General features: G+C 46.0%; 1 protein-coding gene across 6 annotated transcripts in view; it reads left to right on the top strand.

Annotated features, from left to right (window-relative positions):
• The window catches only part of LOC123935912 (F-box-like/WD repeat-containing protein TBL1X), a 209,869-nt gene that overhangs the window by 140,058 nt on the left and 51,519 nt on the right, over positions 1-18,292 (top strand). For 4 of the 6 annotated variants that reach the window (XM_045996761.1, XM_045996758.1, XM_045996762.1 and 1 more), the window contains one exon: positions 11,489-11,575. The exons of 1 other annotated variant lie outside the window; for it this stretch is intronic. The gene's annotated coding sequence lies outside the window, so the exon portion shown is untranslated. Of the gene's footprint in view, positions 1-10,656; positions 10,770-11,488; positions 11,576-18,292 lie in introns of all 6 variants that reach the window. One more of the 6 variants, XM_045996759.1, reaches the window with a different exon arrangement.

The following is an 18,292-nucleotide window of genomic DNA, read 5'->3' as shown; positions in this document are numbered from 1 at the left end:
GCACACTTTTGGGGTCCATTGTGTGTGTTGCACTTGACTTTACAATTCTTGCTTCTAATAATCAGTGCTGCTTGTGGTCTCGCAACTGTCCAGGACCAGTGATGGAATAAGGGAGGTGTTACATCTTAAAGACAGATGGAACAGCAGAGCGAAAGTGTTCGCAGGAGTGGTAGTGAGTAGACACTTCTACATGGTGCTCACTGCTGAAGATTGGGATTCCGTGGATCAGAAAGCAGTCCTATCTTCCACGTTCCAACTTCCTCAATGGACCGCACATCCTGCCCCTTTCTTGGTGAGCTGATGACCTCATCAGCGAATGAATGATCTCTTTAAGATATTCGATGTCCGTCGAAAACTCCAGTCAGTCTAGATTTTGGTAACAAGACAGCCAGCAAAATGCAGAGCCTAAGATAGCTCCCTCTTGTTCCAGCTGCCGGGGTCTAGACACCTGACCGACTGTCAGAGCTTCCCTGGCTGGCAGAGCCTGATGTGAATTGGCCAGAAAAAACAAAAGCTCACAGAAAATCCAAAAATGAATTGAACCCAGTTGCTCGATGATACAGTGTAATTGGCTGAGTCCATTTCAGATCAGCTGAGAGTATTAGAGAGGAGCCGAGTGAAGTGCATGGAGCGCGTTGCGTCTCAGAGCGTTTGGGACACTTCCCACAATAAGTTACGTTAGCAGCTGCAAGTTTCTGTTTGTTCCATCGTGCAGAATAAATTCTTCCCTCCCTTCCATCCAGATGACCGGAAGGTGTGAATGGATGTGATGTGAAGTGATGCGAGCACAGATCAAAGCCAGAACTTTGGGATTCAAATCCTGCCACTTAGAAGCTGCGGAACTAGTCTAGACCATTCCCTGAAACTCTTAAGAAGTCGGCCTTTTTACCTACAAAATGGGCATCACGAAGAGGGTCTCCGTGTTACAGAATGGACATGAAGGGGCTTTAACAGAAGATACACGTCCTCCGCACGTGGGGGTGGGGTGGGGTGTGCTCGCGTACAGATGAGGGCATAGCCTTGCCGCTCAGGGGCTTTCCTGGTGGAGACAGCTGACCGGTGCCTCCCGTTACTGAATGAAGTATTTTTACATTCACGGTTTTCCCCCCATCTTTAAAAACACGAGAGAATGACTAGTAGAACAAAAGGAGGAATGAGGAGTCTATACTTCTTAGGCTGTGTTTCTGTTAAAAATCAGAAGCTTACTGTAGAGGCCTTCCACACTGAGAGCCAGCAACCCAGAGTGACTTGGAAGACTTGTGACATTTTACCTTCGTACCAGGATTGCCCAGCCCCAGCTCTGTTGACGTTGGCGACCAGATAATCCTTTCTTGGAGGGGAGATGTCTTCTGTGCTGTAGGATGTTGAGCAGTGTCCGTGGCCTCTGCCCATTAGATGCTGCTGGTGACACCTCCCCCTGACCTTGTGACAAACAAAAGTCTCTCCAGACATTGCCTTTGGGGCAGATGACCTTCAGTGGTCATAACGACCTGCAGTTGAGAACCAGTGAAAAGCTCTCCCATGAACATGTGTTATTTACATCATTTTAATGATATTTACTATTTTTTTTAATTTTTAAAGATTTTATTTATTTATTTATTTGACAGAGAGAGAAAGCACCCAGGCAGGGAGAGTGGCGGTCAGAGGGAGAGGGAGAAGCAGGTTTCTTGCTGAGCAATGAGCCTGATGCAGGACTCGATCCCAGGACTCTGGGATTGGGACTTGAGCTGAAGGCGGGCACTTTACCGACTGAACCACCCAGGTGCCCCTTTAATGGCATTTAGAAGCATGACATTTACCCGGTGGAGTTAAAAACATATCCATACAGAAGCCTGCACACAGTTGTTGACAGCAGCTTTATTCATCATTGCCAAAACCTGGAAGCAACCAAGATGAGATGACATTCAGGAAGTGAACAGATCAATAAATGGTCCATCCAAACGACAGAATATTATTCAGCACTAAAGAGAAATGGGCTTGAATCGGGCCATGAAAAAGTATGGAAGAACCTCGAATGCCCAGTACTAAGTGAAAAGAAGTCAGTTTGAACAACTCTAAATGACCCTATGACTCCAACACTGGGCTGTTCTGGAAAAGCAAAAACCAGAAACGGTGTGAAAAGATCAGTGGTTGCCAGGGATTGGGGCAGGAAAAGATGTTGAGACAACACAGGATTTTTTAGGGATTATACCGTAGGGAGGGATGTGTGTGCATTTGTTTCAGTCCATGGAGTGAGCAGCACCCAGAGTGAACCCTTGAAGTAAACTGTGGGCTTTGGGTGGTGGTGATGTGTCCGTGTAGGCTCGTCAACATGAACTCATGGTCGCTGTGGTGGGGTATGTGGAGAGCGAGGCAGGCTATGCAGGAACACGTGGGAGGTCTCTGGACCTTCTGCTCGCTTTTGCTGCGAACCTAACACTGTTCTAAAAACTGAAGTCTGTTTAAATATAATTTTTATAATGAGAGAGCACGCATGCAGAAGCGCGGGGAGAGGCAGAAGGAGGGGGAGGAGCAGACTCCCCGCAGAGCAGGGAGCTGAATGTGGGACTCCGGTCACAGGACCCTGAGAATATGACCTGAGCTGAAGGCAGAGGCTTCACCGACTGAGCCACTCAGGCGCCTCTTAAATATATAATTTTTAAAGGCAAAACAAATGAAGGATGTCGTTTGCAAACTGACTCAGTTGTTCTGTTTAATTTCACCCTTCTGTGACCCCTGAAAGAACTGAGAAGCTCTAATGAAACTTTCTGCACTTGGGTCCTGAAAGCAGCCTGTTAACTTGATGTGATATTTGCATGACTGTCCGGACGACTCCTGGGAGCAGCTGCGTGAAAGTCCCCAGGACCAGAAGCCCGTCCTGCCATTTCCCCTTCGCTGTGCTCATTCTCCGTAACAAAGCGCACACCCGCTTGACTTCTGGAACAAAGCACTGCTTTCTTTGCACGTTCACTGTCTCAAGTCACCCAGATGCAATTTTAGGTTGTCTGTTTAAAGTTAGTAATGAGTTGTGGGTGCACAGCTTAATACATCCAACAGCGTAGTGCCCCCAGGGCAGGGGTGGGCACACTACCGCCCAGAGGCCACCCCAGCCCACAGCCTGTTCTTGTAGATCAAGTTTTATGGAAGTAGCCCCGCACCCATCTGCTCGCCTCTTGTCAGTTCCTGCATTTGAGCTTCCGGCCGGAGGTGACTAGTTGTAACAGGGTACGGCTGCAGAGTCCAAGACACTTACTTACTCTTTGGCCCTGTAAAGAAAATGCGTGCACGGCCCTGCTCACGGCCCTGCGTTGCCATGTCCAGGTACATCTCCCAGCTCGTAAAACTTCCGAAAAGGGGAGGGGAGCGACGAGAGGAGCCTAATGAAGAGAAATGATAGAGAACACCGAGAGCGTTTCATCGAGTACTTTGGGGGGAGTTCCTGGGGGTTCCTCTACGTGTCAGAATCCCAGAAGGGGCACCGGTGTGCATTTATTAAAACGCCTGGCTTGTACGCTCTTTCCCTAGATACAAAACAGCACGTTCTGTGATTTTGAAAAGAAGAGTTAGTGGCTTTGGTGAGCGAGGCACTTGACAGCCCAGGCCCTTGTCGCGTGCCGCACTGTGCCGGCTGCTCATGCGGCCAGGGTGTGGAGACTGTTTCTCAGGAAGCAGGAGTTTCGTTGGGGTTACACGCCAACCCCTGCTGGACAGTGGCGAGCAGGACTCGTTGGGCGTGAAGTTTCCGTGCCTTCTGGAAAGCCACTTCTGCCCCAAGCCTCCAAGTCTAACACCCCGGTCAAAGTGGTTTTTAGCTTGAACTTATCTTCAAGAGCAGAGATGTGACCTCTCACCACTACGTTCCTTAATCCATGACCACGAGGCGTGTGTTCTGGGTGAACCGCGGACAGTGTCTGTGTGCTCATGCTCAGACATCTTAAGGAGTGGATGGTCAGGGTCTCTGCAGCAGTCCAGGGCGGTGTGACCTGTGCGACTGTCACGTGGGAACCCCTTGCAGAAGGCAGATTGCTGTTGATGTCCAGGAATCGGTCTTTGTCACATCTTCCTCTTTGTATTTTCTTCACCTCTAATGCATCTTCCCAGATGCATGAGGCAGGTGAGAAGTGGAAGAAATCACGAAGGAGAATGCTAAATGGAGCAGGGTACATACTGTCAAAGACACTGCGTGTCAGTGACATGGCCAGTGGCGGATAAGGGATAGCCACACACGCACAGCTGCATTCAGAGACGGAATACATACTTATCCAGAGTGGCTTGGTCAGTGACAGCAGACTTTGATCTAGCTTTTTTATACAGTCCCACAATCAGTCTTTTAATCAGAGTGGTAATACCGTTGACCACTGGCTCTTTGTTTCTATTTGTACCATTCTGTGTTTCTGTTTTCCTTTGTTCCTGCATATGTTTGCATAAATTAAGAATTATTTTTTTTCTGCTTCTACTTTACTGTTAATTTATTAGCTATACCTCTTTGTTTTAATATTTAGTGGGTTTTTTTTGGTAAGATTTTGTGTATTTATTGGAGAGAGCAGGCCCACAAACTGAGAGTGGGGAGGGGCAGAGAGAGAGGGACAGGAGCAGGGTGCCCAACCCAGGGCTCCATCCCAGGCCTCTGGGATCATGACCTGAGTTGGAATCAAGAATTGGATGCTCAACCGACTAAGCCACCCAGGAGCCCCAATTTTTAGCATTTCTCTCATGTTTGCGGTAACGGTCTTTAGCTTGTCACAGTCTGCATTGGTCTCTCTTACCACGTCCTGTGTAAGGACCTAACAGCGGTGTACATCTTTCTTCCATTCCTACTTCTTGGTACTACTCTTGTCAAACCTTTTACTTTCATATGTTTAAGAAACCACAGTACAGTTACTCATTCTGCATTAAGCACTTAATTATATATAAAAGAAATTTTAAAGTGGACGAAAATGTTTTCGTATTTATCCCGTGTTTGCCCTTTCTGCTGCTCATCATTCCTTTGCAGAAATCCAGAGGTTCATCTGAGCTCATTATTCTTCCGCTTAAAGAACTTAATCAATTTTCCTTGTACGACAGGCGTCCTGGCACTGAATTCTCTCCGCATTTGTTTGTCTTAAAGAGTCTTTATTTTGTCTTCATTTTTGAAAGCTGTTCTGTCTGAGAGAAGAATTTTAAATTGACACATTCTTTGAGTTCTCTGAAGATTTCATTCCATTGTCTTCTGGCTTACATCGTTTTGACAAGAAGTTTGTGAGTTTTGTTATCTTCCCCTCTGGGTATAATTTGTGTTTTTTCTCTGGCTGCTTTTAACAGTTTCTTTTTATTGCCGATTTTCAGGAAATTGACTGTGTCTTGTTAGGGTTTTCTCTGGTGTTTAATCTGCTTGTGGTTTTGGTTCAGCTTTATGGATCTCTTTATGGATCTGTTTTACCTTTTTTAAGTTAGAATTTCCCAAACTTACTTGATCTTGGAAGCTTTGCTTTAAGTAATACATGTTATCATATCTGAAGACTGGTGTTCTATGAACAGACACTAACATGAACCCTTCCCCATGTTTGGGCACCATGAAAATCAGTGTTTATTAGTTCTGCATGCTTTGTAACTCCGTACTGTGTACTTGGACCATAGAGAATGGGGTGATAGAGAAAGCTCTTGGACACGTCCCTGGTCGTGTGCAGAGTGTACAAACAGGGCTTGCAAAAACGGTGTCAGCCATAACTGTCTGTGTGTGACTGCCAGCTGTACGGGCACACTTCACTAGTAGCCATTTTTCAAGCTTTCTCATGTCTGGACAGTAATGATCCCTTGCCTAGTTCTGTTCCCTAAAGGAGAATATGGCACACCCAGGATTACCGCCTGTGGCTAACAGTAGTAAAATGTTAGTTCCAAAAACATCCAGTCTAAATGTTTTCCATAGGCATTGGACAACATATATTGTCATTTGACCATGTAGACTTTTTTTCAAGTTTTTTTTTTTTTTTAATTCACCTGAGAGAGAAAGAACGAGAATGAGTGGGGGGAGGAGTGTAGGAGGAAGGAAAAGCAGACTCCCCGCTGAGAAGGGAGCCTGACTCCAGACTTGATCCCAGGTCCCAGGGAGCATGACCTGAGTCAAAGGCAGATACTAACCGACTGAGCCACCCAGGCGCCCTGACTATGCAGACTGTGTTTAAAAGAAAAGTGCTTTAAGGTGTTCCTTGTTTTAATTTATGTGTTTATGGCATATAAGCTTATTTTTAAAGAACATCAAAGGTTAGAGCCTTGGAATTTGTGTACCAAATTAGCATCTTTTACCACTAACAATACAAAAACATTTTTCCTGGATCATAGTAAATTCAAAGGGAAGGGGTCCCTTTGGTGTTGTGTCTTTGGTGTTAACATATAAATAGACAAAGGCATCTATCTACTACAGTGGCAAGAATTAATCCACCTAAATTAAGGGTCTTCCAAAAGTAAGTTAATTTTTTTTTTAAAGATGAGATAAGGTATGAGTAAATAATTCAGGCATTGTGACTTTTCACTTTGTGGTACCCATTTTCCTAGTTCAGTGAGTAAAGAGAGAAATGAGGATGATGGCCTGATTAATTCCCAGTGGATAAAGGCTTATCTAGAACTGCCCTATTTCTTGATACTATTATAGTATTAAAATTCACATTTATTTTTATAAGTCATTACCATCTTGGCACTTGGTGTTCATTTTAGTCAAGTACTGTCATCTTTAGATTTCAAGCTTCCAAAGTCTAAAAAAGTGTGTTTTCAGTTTTCTCTTGGAGAACACCGTCTTCCAATAGCAAAACCTCAATTAATTGGAATGTCCAGGGAGTGATGTGTTCAGTCAATCAGAAAATCGTCTTTTGAGTTTCAAAAAAAGTTGGAAAGCATTCAGAGAGGACTTGGGGAGTGTCAGGCAAACCACGGCATAGTGACCGTGAGGAGTCCTCACCCATGGGATGCCAGGGTCCTTGGAGGACCCGCTAGAGGTGCGACTCGATGCAGAAGGTGCCTCGCAGAATTCCTGCTGCCTGTGGCTCCCAGTGGTGAGCAGGTCCTGACACCAGAATTGCGACGTACTATGCGTGATCACCTGGCGTGTGATGGTTGTTGGTAGGGCCTGGGGTATAGCAGTGAGAATGTGGCATGACGTCCGGGGAGGCAGGCTTCTTTCATTATTTCATACAGGATGGCATGAGTTTAAAGCATGTCGAACACACTTGGGCAGACAATAAGTACAGTTTCGTGTTAACCACTATTGTTTTGCTTGTTTTTACTATTGCTGGCTTTTATTTTATTTTAAGATTTTATTTATTTATCTGACAGAAATGACAAGTAGGCAGAGAGGCAAGCAGAGAGAGAGGAGGAAGCAGGCTCCTCGCTGAGCAGAGAGCCCGATGCAGGGCTCGATCCCAGGACCCTGGGATCATGACCTGAGCCGAAGGCAGAGGCTTCACTCACTGAGTCATCCAGGCGCCCCTATTGTTGCTTTTTAATAGCTTCACAAAACCCAGTGTTTCCAGTGCTCTGGGACTGTGGAACCATTCTTCAGGTAGTGCAGACCAAACACACGCCAACCACCTAGACAGCCTCATTCTGAGGAACCCGCTTTGGCAAGCTCTTCTTACTTATCTTAAACCTTGGGCCACTTGGCTTCCCAGTTCATCTGGTTCTTGGTTTTCCTGGCAGCAGCTGTGCACGTCATCCTGTCCCGTCTGTGGATAGTGGAAGCGCTTGCTGGAGGGGGGCTCTGCCCCCCACGTATTCTTTCCCAGCGGCCCTTCCCCATGTATTGGATACTGAGGGGGAGGCATGCTGGCGTGACTCAGCAGGGTGGTTCTGGCCAGGGCCTCTCTGAAATTGCAGCCAAGAGGTCAGCCGGGGCTACAGTCATCGGACGGTTTGACCGGGGCTGGATGACCTGCTGCCGGGCTGGCTTCCTCATGTGGCTGGGGGGTGGCGCTGGCTGGCTGTAGGAGGCCTCAGTCCTGTGCCATGCTGGCTTCTCCATAGGCGAGAAAAAAAAAAACCTTTATGGTGCATATTGGATTGTAGTCTACCAAGAAATGGAAATAATATTTTTATGCTATGCATTTAATTTATGACCGGTAAAAAGGTATGTTTGTCCCTTTGATCTAGAGATCCACGTGGGTTATTTGTGTTGAAAATTTAGGCAGTGACGAAGGAAGCTTTATGGCAGTTGGCGGAAGTACCCCCAGACGCTGCCTTCGGAACCGAAGACCTGCGTGACAGCGTTATTTCACAGTAAGAATCAGAAGTCATGAAGAGAAGACCCTAGTCTAAAACCTGTTCTAGTAAAGTTTCTCAGCTGTAGCATTATTGCCATTTTTGGGCGAATCAGTCTTTCTTGTGGGGAGACTGCCCTGTGAGGTGGAGGATGTCCCGTGGCCTCCCTGGTCTCTCCACGCATTGCTGTTGGACGCCTTTCTGCAGATGTGACAGCTGACAGTGTCTCCAGAGCGTTCCTGCTGTATCCTGGGGTGGAGACCCGGCGGCCCTGGTGGAAACGACTGTTGGCATGTGGGTGCGCTATGATAATCGCATGCTTTTATAAGGTGTCATGCATGGATCGATATCAGATTTCAGTATTGCATTTGAGAAGGTCCCTCGACAACCATTGTCAAACTCAAGTGTCGCTGATGAATCAGAGTGGAAACATGAGCAGCCATGACCTCAGAATGTGGTGCTAAACTGGGGAGGTGGGAAAGGGGGGCAAGGGCAAAGCAAAGCCGATCCAGTTTCTCTGGTTGCCTGATGCACTTGAGGAGTGCCTGCGTGGGAGGGTAGTTTGCTTAGCTGCAAGCAGAGAGAGCATTCTCTAGCAGAGCGCTAGCCGTCCATCTGCCGTTTGCCAGCGAGAGCGCAGAGGCTCCGGGTTTCCCTGGCTCCCTCCAGTACGTCCATTTTCTGCACAGCCCTCTTTGGCCGTCCTGTTTGCCTCGGTCAGTCCTGGAGAGCTGGAGGCTGCCACAAAGGAGAATCAAGGCAAACTGATATGGGCAGTTCCCCTCCAAGGGTGTGTGCCCCACGGGATGGAAAACCGGGGCTCAGACACAGGCCTGTGCCTGAATATACTGCAGCAGTAATCACGATAGCCAGAAAGTGAACTCCTGCCGGAATGCCGGCATCTGAGGGCGGATGGATGAGCCAAGTGTAGTCCAGCCCCACTGCAGAGTAGCAGTCAGCCACAACAGGGAACGGAGTGCTGATAGACGCCTCCTCACGGCTGATCCTCGGAAGCTTTTTGCTCAGAGAAAGGAGCCAGACACAGAAGGTATTGTGTGTTTCCACTGGTGTGACACGTTCAGAATAGGCTGATCCAGAGAGTCAGAGTAGACTGGTAGTTGCCAGGGCTGGGAGAGGGAATGAGCAGGGTCTGCCTAATTGGGTACACGGTTTCCTTTTGGAGTGATGGAAATGTTTTGGGGCTTGAGGAGTGGATATTTGCCCAATATGGCAGTGTTCTAAGGGCTCTGTACCTCCCATGAGGAAGGACTGCCTGGATAGGTCCGTACCGTGCCTTGCCTGGAGCTGACGAGAAACCAGAAGATTCTGCAGTCCTTTCTATGTGTGTGACCACCTGTGAGAATACAGAATATGTTGTGTTTGTTAAAGTAGTTGGCATTTCACACCAACACTTTGCAGTACGTGAACCTTTTTGCCGGTACTGCGCCTTGGTGGTGTTCTGTCTGGGCCCTGATCACGGGAGAATCAGTGACAATTAGGTATTAGAAGAACAGATTTATCATTTTTAATGTATTGTTTCTATCAGTAAACTAATTAATTTTGACATGTTGTATAAGCAGAAGAACGTCGCTAACCAGTCCTATTTTCCCGTTTTGGTGTGTTTATAACACGCAGATGATGTTAATTACACTTACGGAGTTTAACAACATATATGAAAGATAATCTTCCATTCCAAGACTCTCATTTGTGAGTTACCATCTGTTTTGGACCAAAGAATATGAATTTGATTCTAAAGGTTTTGCTGAACAGCTTGTCATAAGAGCTGTTTATATATTAATTACTTACTGAATTATTATGGATTTTAGTGTTTTAATTTCCAAGCAATTTGGGGCTTATTGTGGTGACATCTGCTCATATTTTGATACTTTATGGTATTTAGTGATTTCATTATAAGGCTATTTTTTTCCCCCTGTGGTAAGTTACAGCTCAATCCTGAAAATAGTAATCTGCTTTCTTCTTCAGGTCCTATAAGTTTATTGTCTTACTTTATCTCTACCACAGAAATTTTTTTATTACGAAGTGTATTTTTGTTTTATGAGCAAATTAAATATTCCTTTATGCCTGCTTCACTCTGGTGAGTAATTTCTACTGATAGACTTGTAGGGAAGTTTTGTTTGAATCTTATTTTTCTTCAGTGCTAGATTTTTTAAAGTTGCCCTGTTTATTACTTTTATCTTACATATCCTTATGGTGTTTTTAGAAAAATGTACTGTAATGAAACTTAAGAGCCCGTGAACCTACCTGTAAAGTTTTTTTAGCTGCCTTTCTTTGCATAGCATAGCTATAAAAATGACTCATTGGGAATAATTTACTTGAATTTCCTTAAAACATTTCATGATGTTCTGTGTTTAATAATAAGAAAGACCTTTACTCATAAGCTTCACTGGTGAATTTGAATTCTATTAACCCTGGTTCCTTTTTATCACTTAGCTTGAACAAGAATTTAAGAGAAGATGGCAAGCAGTTAAGAGTTTGCACCGTAGATAATTTAAATGTAGGAGGCTGGATTCATTCATAACCAAGGGAATTTTATGAGGAAGAAGGTAAACACTGTTAAGTCAATGCTGGTTGATTGCTCCGTGTTTATATTGACCGAAAAGTAGAAACATGTTTTCCATATGAAGGTTACAAACCTGGCTTGTTCAGAAGTGCGAATGGTGGAACGCTTGTGAAATTGAAATGTATGATAACAATAATGGATAGGCTGAGAGTGCGTCAGTGCCTTTCTTTGGCTTTATTTTAGGGAATCCAAAAGGGGAAAAAAAGATTCTAATGTTGTGTCTGTGTGTTTGTAAGCGTGTAGCTATACACATGGACTTGCATGCAAGGCTCTTGTAAACGTTTGTCTAAGTGATGTCTGTAAAGCTTCTTTAAAGCATGTTTTCGTCTCTCAGAGGTGTGTATAGTCTAGTTTCCTGGTTGCATAAGACACAGTCCGCAAAGCAAGAGTCAGGCAGGCATTGATGATCATTAAAGGACAGCAGCAACAATATACTAAAATTAATTTTATTTGCTTTGAGACTCTTGGGATTTCTGCACATGCGAGAATATGGACTGGCCACTTCCGTTTCTCGTCTTTCAGTTTGCATATCTGTGTGCAAGTGTAAGACAGAGAATGTGACATAAAAGTTTGTGTTGAGATGGAAAAGGGAACCAATGCCACGCTTGGAAAAAGGAAAAACCAGAAAGTGGGAGAGGCCAGAGGTGAATCCTTCTCAAAGAATTTCAAGTTTTTTCTTCTTCTCTCCTTGTTTTTCACCAGGCAGCTCCTGGCAGACACTGCAGTTTATACAAGCGGATGCTGGGGAACTCTCTGGTCCAGAGGTCTACACATGAAGTCACCATAAAGGTAAGCAACCCACTTGCTGTTGCCTACTTGTCCTTGAGCTGAAATCCTTGGAGAAATGGAAGTGCATTTTGCCCAAACTGAACATAGTTTTAAAGGGACTTTTTTCAAGTTGCAGGTTTGTCTCCTTGCTGAAGCTGCAGATAGCAGATAGAACACCGGAAAATCATTGTGGGCTTATATATAGTTAACTTTAAATGATGAACTTGCCTTTTACTGCCTTCCAAGAATTTTGGATACTGAACCAGCTATTACAAACTTTTTGGGGGTCTTACCAGGAGAGGATGACACCTTCTAAAACCCAGTCTAAGTTTTTTTTCTTTTAAAGATTTTTTTTTTAAAGTAATGTCTTTTGCAGCATGGGGCTCGAACTTAAAGCCCTGAGAGCAAGAGTTGCATGCTCTGTTGGCTAAGCCAGCCAGGTGCCCCTGTACTTTATGAGTTTCTTAACGCAGTTCATGTGTATCTGCAAACTGATTTGTAGTTAACCTTGAAACTTACTAGAACAAAATGTAGATCAGTACCTACAGATCTAGGAGATGATAAAGTTTCCAGAAGAACAAATCAGGTTCTAAGAGTTGAAGCCCATATGCAAGCTGAAACTGACCGCCAGTTCTGTAACAGTTGCTATCTTTTGGTAGATGGGATTTTAGGGTTTGATTTTATTGTTTACTTTTGCTGTGCTGTTTACTGTTTGTATTTGCATTTTCTTTATCAGTTTGGTTGCCTTTTTTTAAGTTTTTTTTTTTTTTTTTAATTTTAATTCAGTTAATTAGCATGTGAAGTATTACTGGTTTCAGAGGTGTAGGTTGGTGATTGATTCATTAGTCTTACGTAACACCCGTGCTGGTTACATCACATGCCCTCCTTAATGTCCATCACTCAGTGACCCCATGACCCTACCCACCTCCCCTCCAGCACTCTCAGTTTGTTTCCTATTTTTGTCTTTAATTTCTTTTTCCAAAAACAAAAAAAAGGCCCACAGAAACTTTCCTAATTTTAAAAACATAAAGCTGGAAATCTGGGGAAGAATTTTGCCTATTGCTTTAAAAAATTCAATCAGAACTAAAGTGATGGTCGTAAATCTAACTGCAGTAAGAATCTTATCGAGGTATTTTTGTTTAGAACCAAGTATGTAAAGGGGCACCTGGGTGGCTCAGTCAAGCATTGGACTCCTGCTTTTGGCTCAGGTCATGATCTCAAGGTTGTGAGATCGAGCCCTGCACTGGGTGTGGAGCCGAACTGAAGACTCTCCGTCTGCCCCCCTCCCAAGACCCAAGTACGGAAAAATAACAAAGTAGATGTATAAGAATCTTGATATTTTACTTAAATATTTGAAAAATAAGGGCATCTGGGTGGCTCAGTCAGTTGGGCATCTGCATTGCGCTCAGGTTGTGATCTGGGGTCCTGGGATTAAGCTTTGAGTTGGGCTCTATGCTTAGGGGGAAGTCTGCTGCTCCCCCTTCTTGTGCTCTTTCCCTGGGTGTCTCTCTCTGTCAAGTAAATAAGTGAACTCCTTAAAATAAATAAATATTTGAAAAATGTAGTTTGCTAAAACAAAAGAAAAATTTGTAAAATGTTAATTATATTGAGTTTGTGACTAGCTTTAATGTAATATGGTCAGGAATCATCCTTCTTGCACCGAGTCTTTTTTATGGCCCAATAATATTTCATTGTGTGGTTCCACCACGTTTTGTCGATCTCTTCATCAGCTGATGGGCATTTGAGTTGTAGTTCCTTGAAGTTATTAGGAATCATCATTATTTGTATTACTGCTGTTCTGAACATTGGTGTGCAAATTTTTGTGCAGACACGGGTCTCTGTTTCTCTTGGGTGCATGTCATGTAGTAGAATTGATAGGTTGTATGGTGACTGTGTTTAACATTTCGATGAACCGCCAGACTTTCCATCCGTCGGTGGTTTTGGAACTGTAGTCGAACCGTCTTCTGCACGTCAGGGGAGATGGCAGAGGTCTGTCGGTTACCGGCGTTTTGACTGGGAGCTAACTGCGTGCTTAGGGAACGCACTTAGGGTTCCATTGAATGGAGTGTACGTTGAATTCCTCCCGTGTGTGAGGCACTGGTGTTGAGCGTGCGTGAATTATCCCTAAAGGGATGACTTCGGATTTTTGGTTTTTCGGGAACCACAGCACACCGTGGCGGTGGTGTTCCCTGCTCTCACTGCTAACATGGCTGGTTTGTTCCTGAGGAGCTTCTGTGTTGTGGGGCATCCCCTGCAGGTCCGCAGGCGGCCACTTTCAAGTCCCGAATGGACAAAGCAGGCGCTTGTCGTCCAGTGTAGACAACAGTGTAGACAGGAACCTTTTCAGTAGAGCTGAGAAGCCAGATCAAGGGTGGCCTTTTCTGTCAAAGGCCAAAGGGGAAGTAGTTGACGCCTCGTGGGCCCGCCGGGCACTGTTCACAGTGGCTTGGTTCTGCTGCGGCGGCGTAGGAACAGCAGTCGAGGGCACGTGAATGAATATTCAGGGGTGCGTGTCAGTACAACGTGGTGATTTATGGACACTGGAATTTGAATGTCAGCTCAGTTTCAGGAGTCACAACACAGGAATCTTTTCATTTTTTTTCAACCGTTTAGAAATGTAAAAACTAGTCCTGGCTCACAGGTCTGGCGAGGGGGAGCGACAGGTGCAATTCGGCCCCAGGCCCCAGCCTGCTGACTCCTACCTCGAGGAGCATAGCCGGTTTGTTTCTGCCTCTTTGAACGTCTGCTTTGGGACTCAGAGGGCATCTGGAGGTACAGCTCTGTGAGGCCTATGCTGTGGCAAAGACGGAATCCGTACCGCGGTCGCAGCAAAGGTCCTGCGGATGTTCAGGGAGCTGCAACTTCTAGGAATTTGGGGGCTGCTGGACTCTGTCATGAGGCGTGGTCCTGGACCCATGTATCAGCCCTAAGAGTTCTCAGTCAGAGCACGGCCTCACCCCTGCCCAGGGGACATTCGGCCCTGTCTGAAGACGGCTTTCAGGGGACGGGTGCTGCTGACTGTGGTGAGCAGAGGCCAGGGATGCTGCTTAGCTCCGTGCGGCGCACGAGACGCCCCACCACTGGGGTTCAGATGTCCCAAGCGTCAGTAGTACCAAGACTGGCAAAGCCTACTCCCTACTGCTGTCAGTACTGTACTTGGTATATTTAATCCTACCAGACTGGGGATACCTGGGTGGGTCATTCGGTGACGTGTCTGCCTTTGGTTTGGGTCATGATCCCAGAGTCCTGGGATCAAGTCTCACATCAGGCTCTCTGCTGAGTAGGAAGCCTGCTTCTCCCTCTTCCTCGGCTGGTGCTTGCTCTCTCGCTTGCTCTCTGTCAAATCAATAGTCTTAAAAAAAAAAAACCCAACTTCCTACATTCGCTGACATAAATAGGAGGATCGTTGGACTCTCATCTAATACTTAAGTTCATAATATTTAAGCTTTTTTGTTTTTAAGAGTTTATTTATTTGAGAGAGAGTGAGCAAGAGAGGGAGCACACATGAACAGGGCAGAGGGAGAAGCAGACTCCTGGCTGAGCAGGGAGCCTGATGCAGGACTCGATCCCAGGACCGTGAGATCGTGACCTGAGCCAAAGGCAGGTGCTTAACTGAAACTGCCACCCAGCGCTCGTTTAAGTGTTTTTTTAAAAAATACTTCCATTATTCATATAAATAGAAGCACCAAAAAATGTTCTGTGAAGACTCAAAGAGTCCATGGCAGACTGCATGCGGCATCACCTGCTTTTGTATCTCCTAGAGAAAGCCGCACGGTTTATTTCTTGAAACTCGAGGCCGCGTTCTGTGAGCACATGACCTCACTCACGACTCCCTGACGCAGGAGAGGGAACCGTCAAGGCCAGAATTCTGCATGTGTGGGTGAGAATCACAGTGTCTGAGGCTTCATCGCTGGACCACGTGTCTTCCTAAAATTTATGGGAGGGCTTCTTGCACGCTGTAGAGAAGTCGCTTCCGATTTTTCAGTCTTGAAGATAGTTCAGTCTGTACGCCGATTTACACACTCATCGGAAGGATTGGCTTAACGCAACAGCATGGGAAAAGCAGAACTCTATACGTGGAGGTTGTCTCTCGCAGCGCCTCCACGGCGGCCTGCCATGAAGTCCCAGGTGCCTGAGTTTGCATCATAGCGTATACAGAGGAGAGGGACAAGGAAAGGACAGCTGTGCTGCCCGTCGTGTGTACGTCGTCTGGCTCTTGGGACACAGGCTGAGCGGTGGTTTGCTGTTACTAGGTTGAGCACTTCTAGGAAGGCTTCCTTCTGAGTCTTGCCCTGGACAGGCAGAGACCTATCAGTAAATAGGGTGGCAAGTTTGCAGAGTTGGAGAGAGGACTCTGGGCCACTTGGGAGGCACGCAGATGGTTCTGGAAGTAACCCCAGGGTTGGACGCCTTTCCTGTCCCATCAGCATCTGCCATTGATATGTGCATGGGCTTTGGATGTAGGCCCCAACCAGCCATGAATTAACCCAGAAGGGTGGCCAAGCGCAGAAAGGACCTTTTCTGAATGCCTCACCCCAGGGATGTTTTTTCTTCTATGAAGAGCGGCATTATTTTCCTAACACGGGAGCCCCTCCTCTGCCCTCCCAGCCCTGTAGCCTCATTTCCTACTTAGGAGCGCTGAGTTGTTGTCATGCAGATTATTTTTGGAGACACTGCCAGGTTTTAATTACATTTTAATGAATGTGAAAACAGTTCCCGCTCATAGGAGAAGATTTGGAAAATACAAAAAGCACACACAGAAAACATTCCACCCCCAGAAGTAGATGCGAGACGTTTTGGGAGGGTTATCTTCCATCTGTGTGTGTGTGTGCACACACACACATGCACGCAGAACAAAATTTGGTACCATGCACGTTCCATCTTGAAAACTACTTTTCTCCTACATAACGTCGTATCACGGATGTTGCCCCTGGTCATGAAATATTCTTTTAAGGACTTCACCTTATTCTCCTGGTTGATTCCCATATTTTAAATGGTAGTACTGTTGCTAGGACTCCAGTAATAAAGTAATAGTGAGACGCTTAGTAATAAAATTATAGTTTGATTATATTTGTAATTTTGGGCCATCTTACTGCAAGTGAGTAAAGAACTGTAAGCTTAGTGGGAAATGTTGCCTTTGTGGGGCATCTTTTCTTACTATAAAATAAAAGACGTCTACTCATTGGTAAATGAAGAGAAGTCCAGGAAAGTAAGCAAAGAGCATGCATGTTCTCCCCACTATATTCCATGTGTGTATTTTCCTGTAACTGGGGTCAAACTGTAAATGCCATAATTTGTGGAATCATATCATCATAGAAGAGCAAAGTGTTTGAAGAGCTACATGTTGTCGGACTGACAATTCTGTAGCAGGAAGAGATAATGCAAAACGGTAAAGCAGACCCCTTTCACCTCCAGCGTAAGCTGGTCCCCAAGCAGATTTTAGAGAAGGATGCTGTATAAATGGTGTTACCTGCGTGAAAAATACCATCTTCAGCGGACTGCTTACTGTGTAATGAAAATAACCCTAGCTCCCACTGAAAGCGAGAAACGCATTGTGAGGGGCGCGAACAGGGGAGGGCAGGACCCGCGACACTCAAGTCGGAATGTCCACGGAGAAACGCAGAAAAAGTGCCTTTTGTAGGATGAGGTCATTTCAAGCAGATTTTCCAGCTGCTCTGGCTCTCGGTTCTCAGGCTTGCATGGAGACAAGTCCCAGAGAGCGGAGCCTTTTCCAGAAGATTACTTTAAGCCATGGAGTCTTCCGGTGTCCATGCCAGCAGGCTAGGAGCGACAAGAAAGGAGACAAACTTTCTTCCATGTCTGGAGGAAAAGGGCAGTTTTAAAAGAGTTCAGGAGAATATTTCGCAATGGGGCAGATGGTCAGAAGAGAAGCCTTCCCCTCTAGGGATACGGATTACACTCTTTCCCTCCCTCAGTCCGTGTGCACTTGGCTCACTGCTCTGAGAGCCCCCTCCTGCTGGCAAGGCGCTGGCCCTTCCTGCCGTCCAGTTCAGCGCCAACTCCCAAGTAATCTCCTGAGGTTATGATGTTGAAGAGACTGACATGGCCCTGCAGACTGTGTTGTTTTGGGGTGATCCCCTCCCTTCCTGGAGAATGCTAGCCTTGAAAACTGTTTACGTCCGTGCTAACTAAAATGAAACTCCCCAGTGACATTTCTCCTGCACCTGAACTGTGCACTAATTTGCGAAGGAAACCATGATTAACAGCCGTTTCTGCCACCTTGAGATGCAGTCGCAAAAAGCAGTGCTGTAAGTAACTCCCCTTCCATTTCTCTGTGGCATCGACCCCAGGTGACCGAGTGTGCCGGCACGCTTGTGTTCGCTGGGGCTGCTGTGCACATGCCCTCGGCCCCTGGCACACTGCCCCCTCGTCTTCAGGCAGCTCCAGGAGGGGACAGCCCGGCTTTCCCTCACCGGCCGAGGTGAGGTGCTTCTCCCCTTTCTGCGCACTAAAGACCTCGGATCAGCCTGATGGGAGGGGTCTCAGATCACCCCTGGGCCAGGCAAGGAAATGCACTCATGAAGAAACCAAACCCGTTTGGTGTTTGGTTTTGTTTTTTTGTTGTTGTTTCCCTTCCGTTTGAGGCCAGTGAGGGTGTCCCAATGCCACCGGAACTGTCTTTTATCCTGGAACTGGAGAGGCGGGAAGGCACCTGTTGGAGTTCTCAGCGTTCTTCCTGTCCTGGGTCCAGGAGAGCGTGTGGTACATCATGCAAGG

Source organism: Meles meles, chromosome Y (assembly GCF_922984935.1).
Source record: "Meles meles chromosome Y, mMelMel3.1 paternal haplotype, whole genome shotgun sequence".
NCBI classification, from domain to species: domain Eukaryota; kingdom Metazoa; phylum Chordata; class Mammalia; order Carnivora; family Mustelidae; genus Meles; species Meles meles.
This window is presented reverse-complemented; position numbering and strand designations above follow the sequence as displayed.